The 12,543-nt window shown below is 33.4% G+C and overlaps 1 protein-coding gene and 1 long non-coding RNA gene across 2 annotated transcripts in view; both read right to left on the bottom strand.

Moving 5' to 3' along the window:
• LOC141499209 (uncharacterized) overlaps positions 1 to 12,543 on the bottom strand; it is a 210,266-nt gene that overhangs the window by 128,839 nt on the left and 68,884 nt on the right. The window lies entirely within an intron of this gene.
• The window catches only part of LOC141503389 (uncharacterized), a 28,420-nt gene that overhangs the window by 7,815 nt on the left and 8,062 nt on the right, over positions 1 to 12,543 (bottom strand). The window contains exon 2 of the long non-coding RNA XR_012472829.1: positions 11,078 to 11,976. This is a non-coding gene — a long non-coding RNA (uncharacterized LOC141503389). The remainder of the gene's footprint in view (positions 1 to 11,077; positions 11,977 to 12,543) is intronic.

The raw sequence follows: 12,543 nt of genomic DNA on the forward strand, positions 1-12,543 counted from the left end.
ACTGCTTAAGCTTTCTCATCAGTCTTTCTCCATGCTAATCCTCGGTCTTCTCAGTTGCCAAGGTGATTTTTCTAAAGCGCAGGTTTGACCATGTCACCCCATCTGCTCCATGAGCTCTGGTAGCTCCCAATTACTTCAAGGATCAAATTTAAAATCCTCTACTTGTTTTTCTTAAAGCCCTTCCAACCAGACCCTTCCTATTGTCTTTTACTTGATTACCCCTCCAATGTGATCCAGTAATACCGGTCTTGTTTTTGCTCAAGATATTCTATCAACAGCACTATGGCATTTCACTGGCTGGCCCTCCACATGAAATGCTATTCTATTTTATTTCCAATTTCTGACTTCCCAAAACACTCAGCAAAAAATCTTTTTTTTAAACAACATTTTTCTATTTGCCTCCCCTCCTCAGATTACTTCCCATTTATACTGCTTATACCCTATATGTATTTAGTTGTTTGCATGTTGTCTCCTACATGAGAATGTGAGCTTGAGGGTAGAAATACTGTTTTGAGTTTGTGTTCTTTTTTATCCCTTTCTTGGTCTTTCTTTTTATCCTTAGTATTTGGCCTAGAGCTTGGAACACAGTAAGTGATTACTGATCCACTGACTGAGAGGGAAAAAAAATAAACTAGAATGGGTCAGAAAATCTATTTCTAGTAAAGATGGCTACCTGAATAAATTTCCTGGATCATTCAGCTCTCAGATACTTATTCTAGCAGAAAAAAATGAAGTTCACACTGGACTTAACATTCAAGAAATTCAATAAGAAACAATAAGTTACTTTTTCTACCCCAAAACTGCATGTTAGCCAGGAACCCTTTCCCTAGTAAAGCCAGAGCCAAGGACAATGATACTATATCAAGATTCTGGGATAAGAGGCATCTAGTACAAAAGACAATTCTCAAGAAAGCCATCAATGTAGCCAAAATGCCCAAGGGTGGCGTCACACAGAGATCATCTGATCAGCAATCAAGCAATCTTCCTGAGGTTGAAGATGTGTTTATTTGTTCCATGGTTGTAGCTATATGTGTGTGTATATGTATATATATATATATATATATATATATATATATATATATATATAGAGAGAGAGAGAGAGAGAGAGAGAGAGAGAGAGAGAGAGAGAGAGAGTCAGAGTCAACTCTTGGATCAGTTGTAGATCATTCCAGTAAATTCTTAATTGTCTGCTGAAATAAAAATACTAGCATGACTGATAATATATGCAAATAGTACCTTAAGGTTTACAAATGCTTTGCATATATTATCTCATTTGATTCCCAAAAATCCTATGAGGTAGGTGCTATTATTATCATGCCCATTTTGTAGATGAGAAAACTGAGGCTGAGATAGGTTAGAAGACTTGCCCAAGGTCACAAATGGTACTATATGAGGTAAAATTTGAATTCAGATTTTCCTGACTCCAAGTGTAGGGCTCTATCTAGGACACTACCTCACTAATTCAATTAAATACTATCTTAGTAGTTCTACTTAGATACCATATAATGGCACAGAGGTGACTATAGATTCCCAAGAGTAGATTAATGTTAATCAGTTTTTGAAGTGCTAGGTTTTGAAGTACAAGTTAAACCTGAAAACACAGTCTACTAGTCAAAGATCAGCCTTGGTTAAGGATGGACAGGGTCATTACTAAGCGTAATACTAGGTAGGGTCATTAGTGCTAATTACTAGGTGATGAATTCTTTAGTCATGGCAACAGTTGGAAGAAAGAAAAAAAAATACAAATTGGCCCTCAATCCTTTGTAACTCACTTTCACTTCTACAATTATTGAGTGGCAGAAAAATGTGGGAGAAAACATAAGTAATCATATCATTTTTAATCAGTCTATTAAACATTAACTTGGCTCTTGGTACTTTAAATATGAGGGTCTTGACTAATGCCCAAGACATCATATGCTACTGATGGAACTGAATCACATAAAAATTGACATCCTCACTCTAAATGAAACTGGAAAATACAAGGGTGAAGATAGTTCTCCATGGTGTGGGTTGGCTGGTTTAATCAAGCATTCAAAGACAAAAATGAAACATTATTAACCAGGATACTTGGTTATTTCACATTGAAGCATTTTTGATGAGTTTTTATAAAAATACCATGAAAATAAATACAGCTTAAGTGCCATCTGCTACAGAGGATGAAAGGGTAAATAATTCTATGAAAAATGGGCAAGACTATCCAAATTAAAGCAACATATTTTAGTGTTTGAGAGTTTAATGTAAAGGGTAGCCATAGGGGAGGCTAGTAAAAGAATAAAAATATGGTTCATGATTAAGAAATGAGAGCTGACAAAGACTTATAAAATAAACAGAAGCCTTATTCCTATTAAATATGGACATTTCAAACAAAATAATATAAGGTATTTTAAGATATTAATATTATCCCTTCAAGAGGAAAGAATTGGTTACTCAATTCAGCATAGTTCTTTGCACAAGAGTAGACACTAAAGGTTTACTAAATTAAATTCGTATGAGAATCATTATCATATAGGCATACCAATAGGTTGCTAGAATTAGAACCAAGAATGAAATAATATCAAAGAAAAAAAGAAAAAAGTTAAAAATAAGATATGGAATACAATTAAATTTTATTTTAAATGTTTTATGGAAGCCTTTAAATATTTTATGGATATCTGGATATCACAGGAAAAATAATTAAGCAAAAATATTCAATATGATGACACATTTGACAATGTATATAATAGTGCTAGTAAAAACTAATCTTGCTACCATGATGGGAGAAATAGATTTCATGATCTACTGCTAAGGTACTAACAGAATCTTTTAGTGATCTTTTTTAAACTGTGGTGTGGTACACTGAAAACTGGGCTTGGAATTAGAAAGACTCATTTTCATGAATTCAAATCTGACTTCAGTCACTTATTAGCTATGTGACCCTAGACAAGTCACTTGGACCAGTTTGCCTCAGTTTCCTCACTTGTAAAATCAACTGGAGAAGGAAATGGAAACCCATTCCAGTATCTGTGCCAACAAAACCATCAGAAATGGGGACACAAAGAGTTGGGTACAATTGAAACATGTGAGCAACAATAAGATGTTTATTTTAAATGTTGCTTTCTCATTTCTGCTTATTTTACTCTATGATTGCACATATATCTTCTATATTTTTATAAATTTTTCATATTCATGATTTCTTGGTGCACAATCATATTATATGATAAGCACTGCCATGATTTTAATAGGTTTTATTTCTTATTTTTTTGCTACCATAAAAGATGCCAATGCTGTGAATTTCTTGATATGCATTTATTGGTCCTTTTGTTCTACCTTTGATATAATTAAGATTTATATGCAATAATAGCTAAAACAAAGGATTTTGTAACTCATCTTCCATAATTCCAAACTTTTGCTTTTGAGGTAACTTCTTAGATTCAATTATGTCTCTGTTGTTGATTCTCAAGTCTACTTAATCAGCTCCATCTTCTCTGAGGATTGAATTCAAACAAAACAGAAAACAGAACTCTAGGACTGTTAAAGGTGAAAACCAATTTCATGAAGAATGGCAAGCAAAGGGTTCAAATGATAAAAAAAAAAAAGGAGTTTTCTATTGATGCCAAGGACCTCAAAATGTTCCTTTCTGTCAATAATGCTGAAAAAATTTCCAACAAATCACAGAGCATTGAAGGACTTCAAGATGAGACCCATAATAACTAAGAAAATTCCACCCTAAATTACAAAGTAAAATAGTTTAAAATGACTATCATACTCATTATAAAATAATGTGAATGAGAACTCCAGACATCTTTCCTATTTGTTTGATTTTGGTCCAAGTGAGCATTGGTTTCTTCCAAGATCTTTGAAAGCAGGAAAAAGTAAAATGTTGGTTCAAAAATAATCACTGAACCTGACAATAGTTCCTCAAGGAACATAATTTTGTGAGTATGTGTGTATATGTATTTTTAAGTTAAAGATTTAAATGGAAGAAGGAAGAAATTATAATGGTCAGTTAGTAATTAATAACAGTAACTGAAATGTATGCAGTATTAAGGCTTACAGAGCACTTCTAATATATTATCTCCTTTAATCATCACTAAAACTTCAAGAGGTATGTTTTTAGGTGTCTTTTTTAAGTTTGATAATATTTTTATCAATTATATTTAAATACATGTTTAGCATTCATTTTACAAAATTTTGTGTTCCAAATGTTTCTCCCTCTCTACCTCTTCTCTTTCTAAATCAGTAAGCAATTTGATATAGTTATACATGTAAAATCAGGTTTTAGAAGTATTATCACCCCCATTTCAAAGATGAGAAAACTGATAGTAACCCAGTTTAGCTACTAAAGGGAGGTAGTCCTGTGAGCCAGGCATTATCTGATTTCTAGTCCAGAGCTTTTCCCAAAATAGCATTTACATCTGAGGAAATATAGTCAAAACTTAAAATGAGAATGAGGCAAATGGTTCTTTAATTCCCTTCAAACACAGATGAAGTATTAGCTCCAATGATGTCTCTCTACTGTGCAAAAATTATTTTTCATGATCTTTGGTTCCTCATTTTCACACTTCAACTGAAATACTCACGAAGACTTCTAAAATGATCTGTTTATATTTTCAAATAACCTCAATCAATTTAGTTTGAAAAAGAAGATAAATAATTTAATGTAGAAATCAAGTATTGAATAAAAGCTTCTAATGCAACTCCCTGGTAAAGGACAAACCAAAAAAAGAGGTGCTCTCTTATGTTATTGTGCAGCTGTTTACAATAGAAAATTTCAAGCAACTTCTATAATGCCACTGTTAGCTTGGAATTTCTATAAAGAAAAATGAACTTCAATCTGTTGCAATAGCATTGCATCATGTTTTGGTTAGTGGTAGAAGATAAATTAAATGTTTTCCCCTTCCATGGTAAAGGAACTATACAGTTTTGTTTTCATTTCAAGTAGGATTTCAAGGATGGAAAACTTTATTCAACTATGTGGCAAGAATTCTATGTTTAATATTTGGAAGGCAGCAATTTATACTTATGCAAAAACAGATGTGTCCACTTTGCAGTTCCAAGGCTTACAGATGATTTCTGTGTTTTGTTTTGGTTTTTTTTTTATTTCTAAAACTCTTCAGTCACACTGTAGAAGAAATAGGAAGTAAAAGCCAGAACTCCCTTTGGGGATAGAGGCTCCAGGATAATAATGAACTTGTGAGTAGCACAGCAATTAAAACAAAGATAAAATCATGATATTTGCAAGCTGTGAGTAGAATATCATAGGAAGCCACAAATATCAGTGGAAACAATTAATAAACAAATTTTTTTTTATTTATCCCATTTAAAGCAAATGCTGCAGTAACAGTAGTAAGGAACACAAGTCTCATATCATTAGTAAAATATGTAAAAATCTATATATTTGACAATCATTTTATCTAATGTGCTTCTAGTTGGATAATTTTAACCATGAAAACCAAATGATTTTTTAATTAAAATTACATTCATATTAAAATGAAAATTCTTCATTATTTAACTTATTGTTGGTTTCAAATTTACTCTTTTAACATATCCTGAAACCTATCCTATCTACCACTATAAGATTTCCCATCATCTCACACCTATTAGATCAGCCCAGATGAGAAAAAGGGAAGATGATCAATGTTGGAGAGAATGTAGGTGGATTGGGACACTGATGCATTGCTGGTGGAGTTGTGAACAGATTCAACCTTTCTGGAGAGCAATATGGAACTATGTCCAAAGAGCAATAAAACTGTTCATACACTTTGGCCTAGCAATTCCAATTCTAGGACTATATCCAGAAGAAACTGTAAAAAAAATGGGAAAAGTCCTACATGTTCCAAAATATTCATAGCAGCTCTTTTTGTATTAGCAAAGAATTGGAAATTGACAGGATGCCCATCAATTGGGGAATGGCTAAACAAGTTATGGTACATGAATACTAAGGAATAATATTGTTCTATAAGAAATCATATATTAGAGAAGCATGGAATGACTTATGGGATCTGATGCTGAGTGAAGGGAGTAGAGTCAAGAGAACAAGGTACACATCAACAACATTATGATATGGACAAACTTGATGAAAGCAACTCCTCTTGACAGTCCAGAGAGCCAGGATAACTGTATTAAAATGGTCTATACTATCCCCAACCAGAGGAAGAAATCAAAACAAAACACATAGGAAAAAAAAAACACCCTACCTAATCTGATGAACACTTTCTAAAAAGTATCTCTTCTGTATTTCTTTCCCTTAATCCTAATTCCTCATGACAAAAATTATCAATTTGTAAATATGTTTAACAAAATATGTATGTAAAATGCCAACCTGAATTTTCCTACTGAGGGGAGAAGGGGTGGGAAGGAAGGGTAGAGGGAAATTTTGTACTTGGAAATATGCATGTACAAAAGGATGAAAATAAAAAAAAATTAAAAAAAGAATTCCTAAAAGCAGCCCATAAATAAAGGGTAAAAGCAATTCCATCATTCATTCTCTCTCTCTCTCTCTCTCTCTCTCTCTCTCTCTCTCTCTCTCTCTCTCTCTGTACACATAAACACACATAGGGGAAGAATTCTTAAAAAAGAGTCATTTTAAAGTTATTTTCTTTGTATGTCTCAAATTACTTATATCAGTACTATTCATCACAGCAAAGAACTAGAGAAAAAGATGTCAGTTGGAAACAAAGTAGATTAGGGAATAAATCACTAAATTGTGGTATATGAATTAATGGAATATTATTACATGCTAAGACATGAAGAATTCAGAGAAGTTTGGGAGGACATGATTTTATGCAAGAATGTGAAATATAATAACAATGTAAATGGAAAGAGGAAAGATGGAAAGAAGAAAAGGAAGGAAAAAAGGAAAGAAAGAAGGAAAGATATAAAGAATGAAAGAGAGAATGCTATTTAGTCATACTGGCCAAGTTTGGGCCCTGAGAAATGAGAAAATAACTTCTCTCCCTTCTTGACAGAAGTGAGGCATTCTGGATTTGCAATATTACATATACTAACAGATTCAGTTGATGAGTTAATTTTACTGAATAGTTTCCCCTCCCCTTTTTTCTTAGTTATAGGAAATGATTCTCTGAATATTGTAAGAAAAGAAATATACAAGAAAATTAATGTATTGAAACAAAATTAATGTAAATTTAAAACTTTTAAAGAAGAATTCATTCAGGCAAACTTTCCCACTCAGTAGAAAACCAAATAGTGATTACATAGCAAAGTCAAAAGTAGAACACATAGACAGCTAGGAGAGGGTAACACCTAGGAATCAATTAGAACTAAGTTCAAATTCTAAGATTCTTATTAGTAGACAATTAATAGACAACCTCTGTTTGCCTCACTTTTCTTAACTATTACAAAGGGAAAATAAAAACACTATTTATGGTTTTTATGAGATTATATAGACAGATAGTATATCTTAGAGTATAAATCTTAGAGTGCTATAATAAATGCTACTGTTATTCATCTCATGCATCCTTACACAATACATTTTTCCTAGAAGCTGTCACCTATTCTTGATGCTGACTTTTATAATATTATTGATAACTCTTTTTTATTGTTTTATTTTACAATGGAACTATAGATGTAAGAGAAAGTCCAGGAAAGGAATTTACCATGATGCTGCATTAATTTCTGTAACTTGATTTTCATACAGTAACTTAAAATAATAGATGTTGAAGGCTGACTTGCTCGACATTGGATATTTTAAGACCAATGACCATAATGTCTATTATCCCACCACCAACCTTTTCTACAGATTGGCATTCAAACTTGAACTATTTAACTGATTTTTTTTTTACTTTTTTCCTTCCCTTTTCAAAGACCCAATTTACATATATAGCTATCAGATCAAAACTGGAAGGGACCTGAAAGACCAAGCAGTCCTTGATCTTCCTAAATAACCCCTTATCTCACTCAATTGATTAGTTTCCTCATATATTAAAAAAGGAAAAGGATGGGTAGAGTCCAGGAATGATGGCTATTACTTCAATCTTATATTCTTTTGTTTAGGTTCACTAATTTACTCACCAGAACTATCCAATTCAGTATTAACAACTCACCAGAACTATCCAATTCAGTATCAACAACACATATCATCTGATCCAGTCATGTTGAATAGTGAAAAGCTTTAAAAACTATAAAAAGAATACTACATCTTATTCTAAAGCAATAGGGAGTCACCAGAATTTTATTTAGTAGAGGAAGAGGGTAACATGATTGGGTATAACTTAAGAATATCCCTTTAGCAGCTAAGGAGGTTAGACTAGGGTGGGAAAAGATGAGGTGGTGTAGCTAGGTGGCACAGCATCCCTGGAGTCAGGAGGACCTGAGTTCAAATCCATCCTCAGACACTTGATAATTACCTAACTGTGTGACCTTGGGCAAGTCACTTAACCACATTGCCTTACAACCCCCCCCAAAAAAAAGACCTGAAGCAAGGAGATTAGGTGTAAGAGGTGATTAAGGGTCTTCTCTAGGGAGGCATCCAGGAAAGAGGAGAAAAGGAGATGTATATGAGAGATGTTAAGTTAAAAAAAAGAAGAACACTTGGCATCTGATTAAATTTGGAGGAGGAAGTTCTGTTAAGTACACATGATGAGTCAAGAATGATTCCTAGGTTGTGAGCCTAGATGATTGGGAGGAAGATAATGATTTCAATAGTAATAAGAAAAGTAGAAAAATAGGAGGGCTTGACAGGAAATATAAAAGATTCTGTTTTGGAGATATTTGGAGTCTGAGATATTTATGAGATATTCAGTTCAAGATGTCCATCAAGAAGTTGGTGACACAATATTGGAGTATGGAAGAGAGATTTTGGCTGGATAAACATATCCAGGAATCATTTCCATATATATATAATAACTGAACATATCGGGCTAAGATCAACAAGTGAGCTAGTATAGAGGAAAAAGAAAGGAGGCCATGAATAGAACTTGGGGGAAAAGTTTCAATAATATGATAAGAGTGGAAAGAGAAATGAGTATGAAGCTAAATCATAACTATCTATCAGAAAGGCTGCTGACTACTTAATGTCTTTGATCTTAAGGAAGTTGCTGTAACTCTCTAAACTTCAGTTTCCTCATCTATAAAATGAGGGGTTGAACCAGATGAACCCCATGGTAGGAGATTTTCAGGTTCAGTGAAAAGAATACTAGCACTATAGTCAGAGGATCTGGGTTCAAATAAATACTCTGATGCCCACATTTGTAATCTTGTGTAACTCACTTCATCTCCATTAATCTTAGTATCCTCATCTGTAAATTAAAGCAATTAAGACATCTAAGGTTCCACATTGGCTAATTTATTTGGGAAGGATTTTTTTTCACCCAGGTTTCTTATCCCGGTAAGACTCAAGCAAGATTGCAATCTGTGCCAGGGGAAGGAGTAACCACATGGATAAAATAATTTAAACTCTTGCAATCAGCGGTATAAGAGAATGTGAATGACTGATATGGCTTTATTGTGTAATATAATTTCACATGTAACATTAAAGAAAGAAAAGTAATGACATAAAAATGTTCTCAGAGAGGCCATATTCACATAGAATGGTTCACTATGATAGAAGAACAAAGTTTGAAAATGATGCCCCAAGGAAAGTGCCCAGAACTAACTATTATGTAAGATTTTAGGTTTGTAAGAAGTAGTTCTTTCCCATATCCAGCACTGGGGGCTCCTAAACTATTTTTACAGAATATTGTAATCATAAAATGGCTCAACACATTGTGATATATGAATGGAATAGAATACTGTTGTTCCTTAAGAAATCACAAGCAGGCAGATTTTAGAAAAACCTGGAAAGATTTACAAAAACTAATGCTGAGTGACATGAGAAGAACTAGGACAACCTTGTGTACATTAACAGTAATATTTTATGATGATCAATTCTTAGCAGTTCAATGATCAAAGATAATTCTAAAAGACTTGCATTGCAAAGTACCCTCTACATCTAGAGAAAGAACTATGAAGTCTGAATGCAGACATTTTAAAATGTTTTATACTCTTTTCTTATGGTTTTTCCTCTCTTGCTCAGATTCTTTTTTCACAGTGGGACTAATATGAAAAATGCTTAACATAATTGTACATGTTTAACCTATATCAGATTGTTCATTGTCAAGAGGAGGGAGTAGGGAAGGAAGAAAGGTAGAAAAATGTCAAACTCAAAATCTTACAAAAATAACGAGTATTTAAAACTATATAACATGTAATTGGAAAAAAAGTGAATTTTTTTAAATGAAAAAAAGAAAAAGTTATTCCATGTATATTTTGGTAATGGCCTGTCAACCATAATTTATATTATTCTGTGACATATTTAAGGACATTCACTAGTTCATAGGCTTAAGGCCATGGTACAAATTTACATAGATTTAAATTTGTGCAATTTTAAATAACAAATTCATTAAAAGCAAAGAACACCTCTATTCAATTTTCTGTAATTAATACTTAGTTGAGGATTAAACAGGAACAAATGTTACATTAAAGTTCTTATGACTATTGGAAGTTCTCATGGAATCTTAGATTTAGAGCTGGGGAATTAGAAACCATTAAGCCCCCAAACCCCTTATTTATAGTTGAAGAAACTCAGACTCAGAGAAGTTAAGTGACTTGATAGGGAACATGTAGCTAATAAATATCCAGTAGTAGAATTTGAACCTAGGTCTTCCTATTCAGCAAATTCAAGTGCAGCATTCTATCCACTACATCTTTCTTATTCTCCCTGCAAGACAGTGCTAACTTAATCAAACAACAAATATTAGCAAACAATAAGGACATAACAGGCACTGAAGTCACTCCCCCCCAAAAGAAGCAGTTCCTAAACTTAAGGAGCTTGCATTCTACTGTGGGAAACACACATACACACACACACACACACACACACACATAAATATATTTATCGATAGATATAGATATATAGGGAATTTTGGGGATCTGAAAAATACTGAGGGATAGGAGGGAGTGGTAGTGACTGGGTATAGGGATGAGGAGAGAAAAGTAATCAGGAATGTAGGAAGTGACACTGGTAATTAAGGGAGAAAAATGCTAGCATGATTTTCCCTTCTTTATACAAATAAACAAATAGGCAATAGGGATCACTTACCCGATTTTTCAACTGGAAAATCTAATGCCTAAAAACATAAACAATTTGTTCTAGGTTCAAGAGAAGGAAAAAAAATGATTTTCAGTCTGGTATTGTTAAAATTCAGTCACACTATCTTTAGGACTTCAAACTATTTCAAAGGACTATACAATTAGAATGAACCATAGAGGCCATCAAATGCAATTCCTCTATTTTACAAATAAGTAAACTGAGACTGAGCTCAATTAAGTGAGTTGTCAAAAAACCTGAGGCAGAATTTGAACTCAAGTCTTCCTGACTCAAAATTCAGTGCTCAATTCACTCAGTTGCCTCACTTTAAATTAATTGAAAATTTTATATTTTATAATTTTCTAATGTGCTTTCATTATTATGATACACAATATATTACAATAATGCCCTATTAAGGGATAATTTTCTTTTTATTTTCATCATTACTTGTTATCTCCAATCCCTTTCACACAGAACTTTCTTAACGAATATGAGCTGAATCAAACATTTTGAATAACAGTGCCAGGACTTTTCAGATTGCCTGTCCCGTTCTGATTGCCTATGGTGGTACTGGAGACCTGTCCCCTCTCTGCCAAAGGTGCATGTCCACTGCTCAGAACAACTCTACTGAACAACTGACATTAAATCTGAGAGAAAACAATGCTTGAAATATTTATGAGTGTTGCCTTCATAAAGCCTGTGTACTTTTGATTTAATTTTAAAATATCAGTTTATCTCTAGAACCCTATTCTCTTACCTGAAAAGAAGATTTCATTCTCTTGGGTTCAAGCAAGGTCCAAGGTACTTGGCCCAGAGAGAGAAGCATATTTTAGGGAACTATAAATGTCATGCTGTGAAGACATGACAAACTAAGGGGTCCAGTTTCATCCACAGAATTTGAAGTGCTATATCTAAAGATCAGAATAAACACAGTCCTTGGAATGCTATCTGATGATGTCTTTTCATTTATTCTTGGATCCTAGTTTTAACACAGAAGATTTTTTTTAAAGGCAAAACTGGTTTTGTCATAGATTGAAGTTTTTAGAGAGCAAAGAAAGCAAAAACTTTTTAATGACCGTACAGTCAGTTCTGCAGAAACTAAACATATTCCTTCCCCAAAAGCACTTTGCCTTGAAGAATCTCAAGATAAAAACCACAGGACTTATGGAGAAAACAGGGTTAGTAGCTTAATATTCAAAAACTTTATCAATGCTATATAACAAAGACAGGAACCTAATAAAAATGGTAGCATAATTTTTAAATTGTTAAATGATTAGGAAATATATGAATTCTATAACAAATAGTGACTCAAGCTGCTGCTTGGCCTTCATCTCAGTTGCCATGGACACTGGACTCCCACTATCTGAAAGTTAGGCCTCAGACTTGGAGGCCATGATTTAAGTTGGAATGGGGGGGGGGGGGGAGACAGTATGAGGATTGTGGACCAGCCCTCCTCCTCCCATAGCGCCTATTACAAC

The sequence above is a fragment of the Macrotis lagotis genome, chromosome X (assembly GCF_037893015.1).
Source record: "Macrotis lagotis isolate mMagLag1 chromosome X, bilby.v1.9.chrom.fasta, whole genome shotgun sequence".
NCBI lineage: Eukaryota > Metazoa > Chordata > Mammalia > Peramelemorphia > Peramelidae > Macrotis > Macrotis lagotis.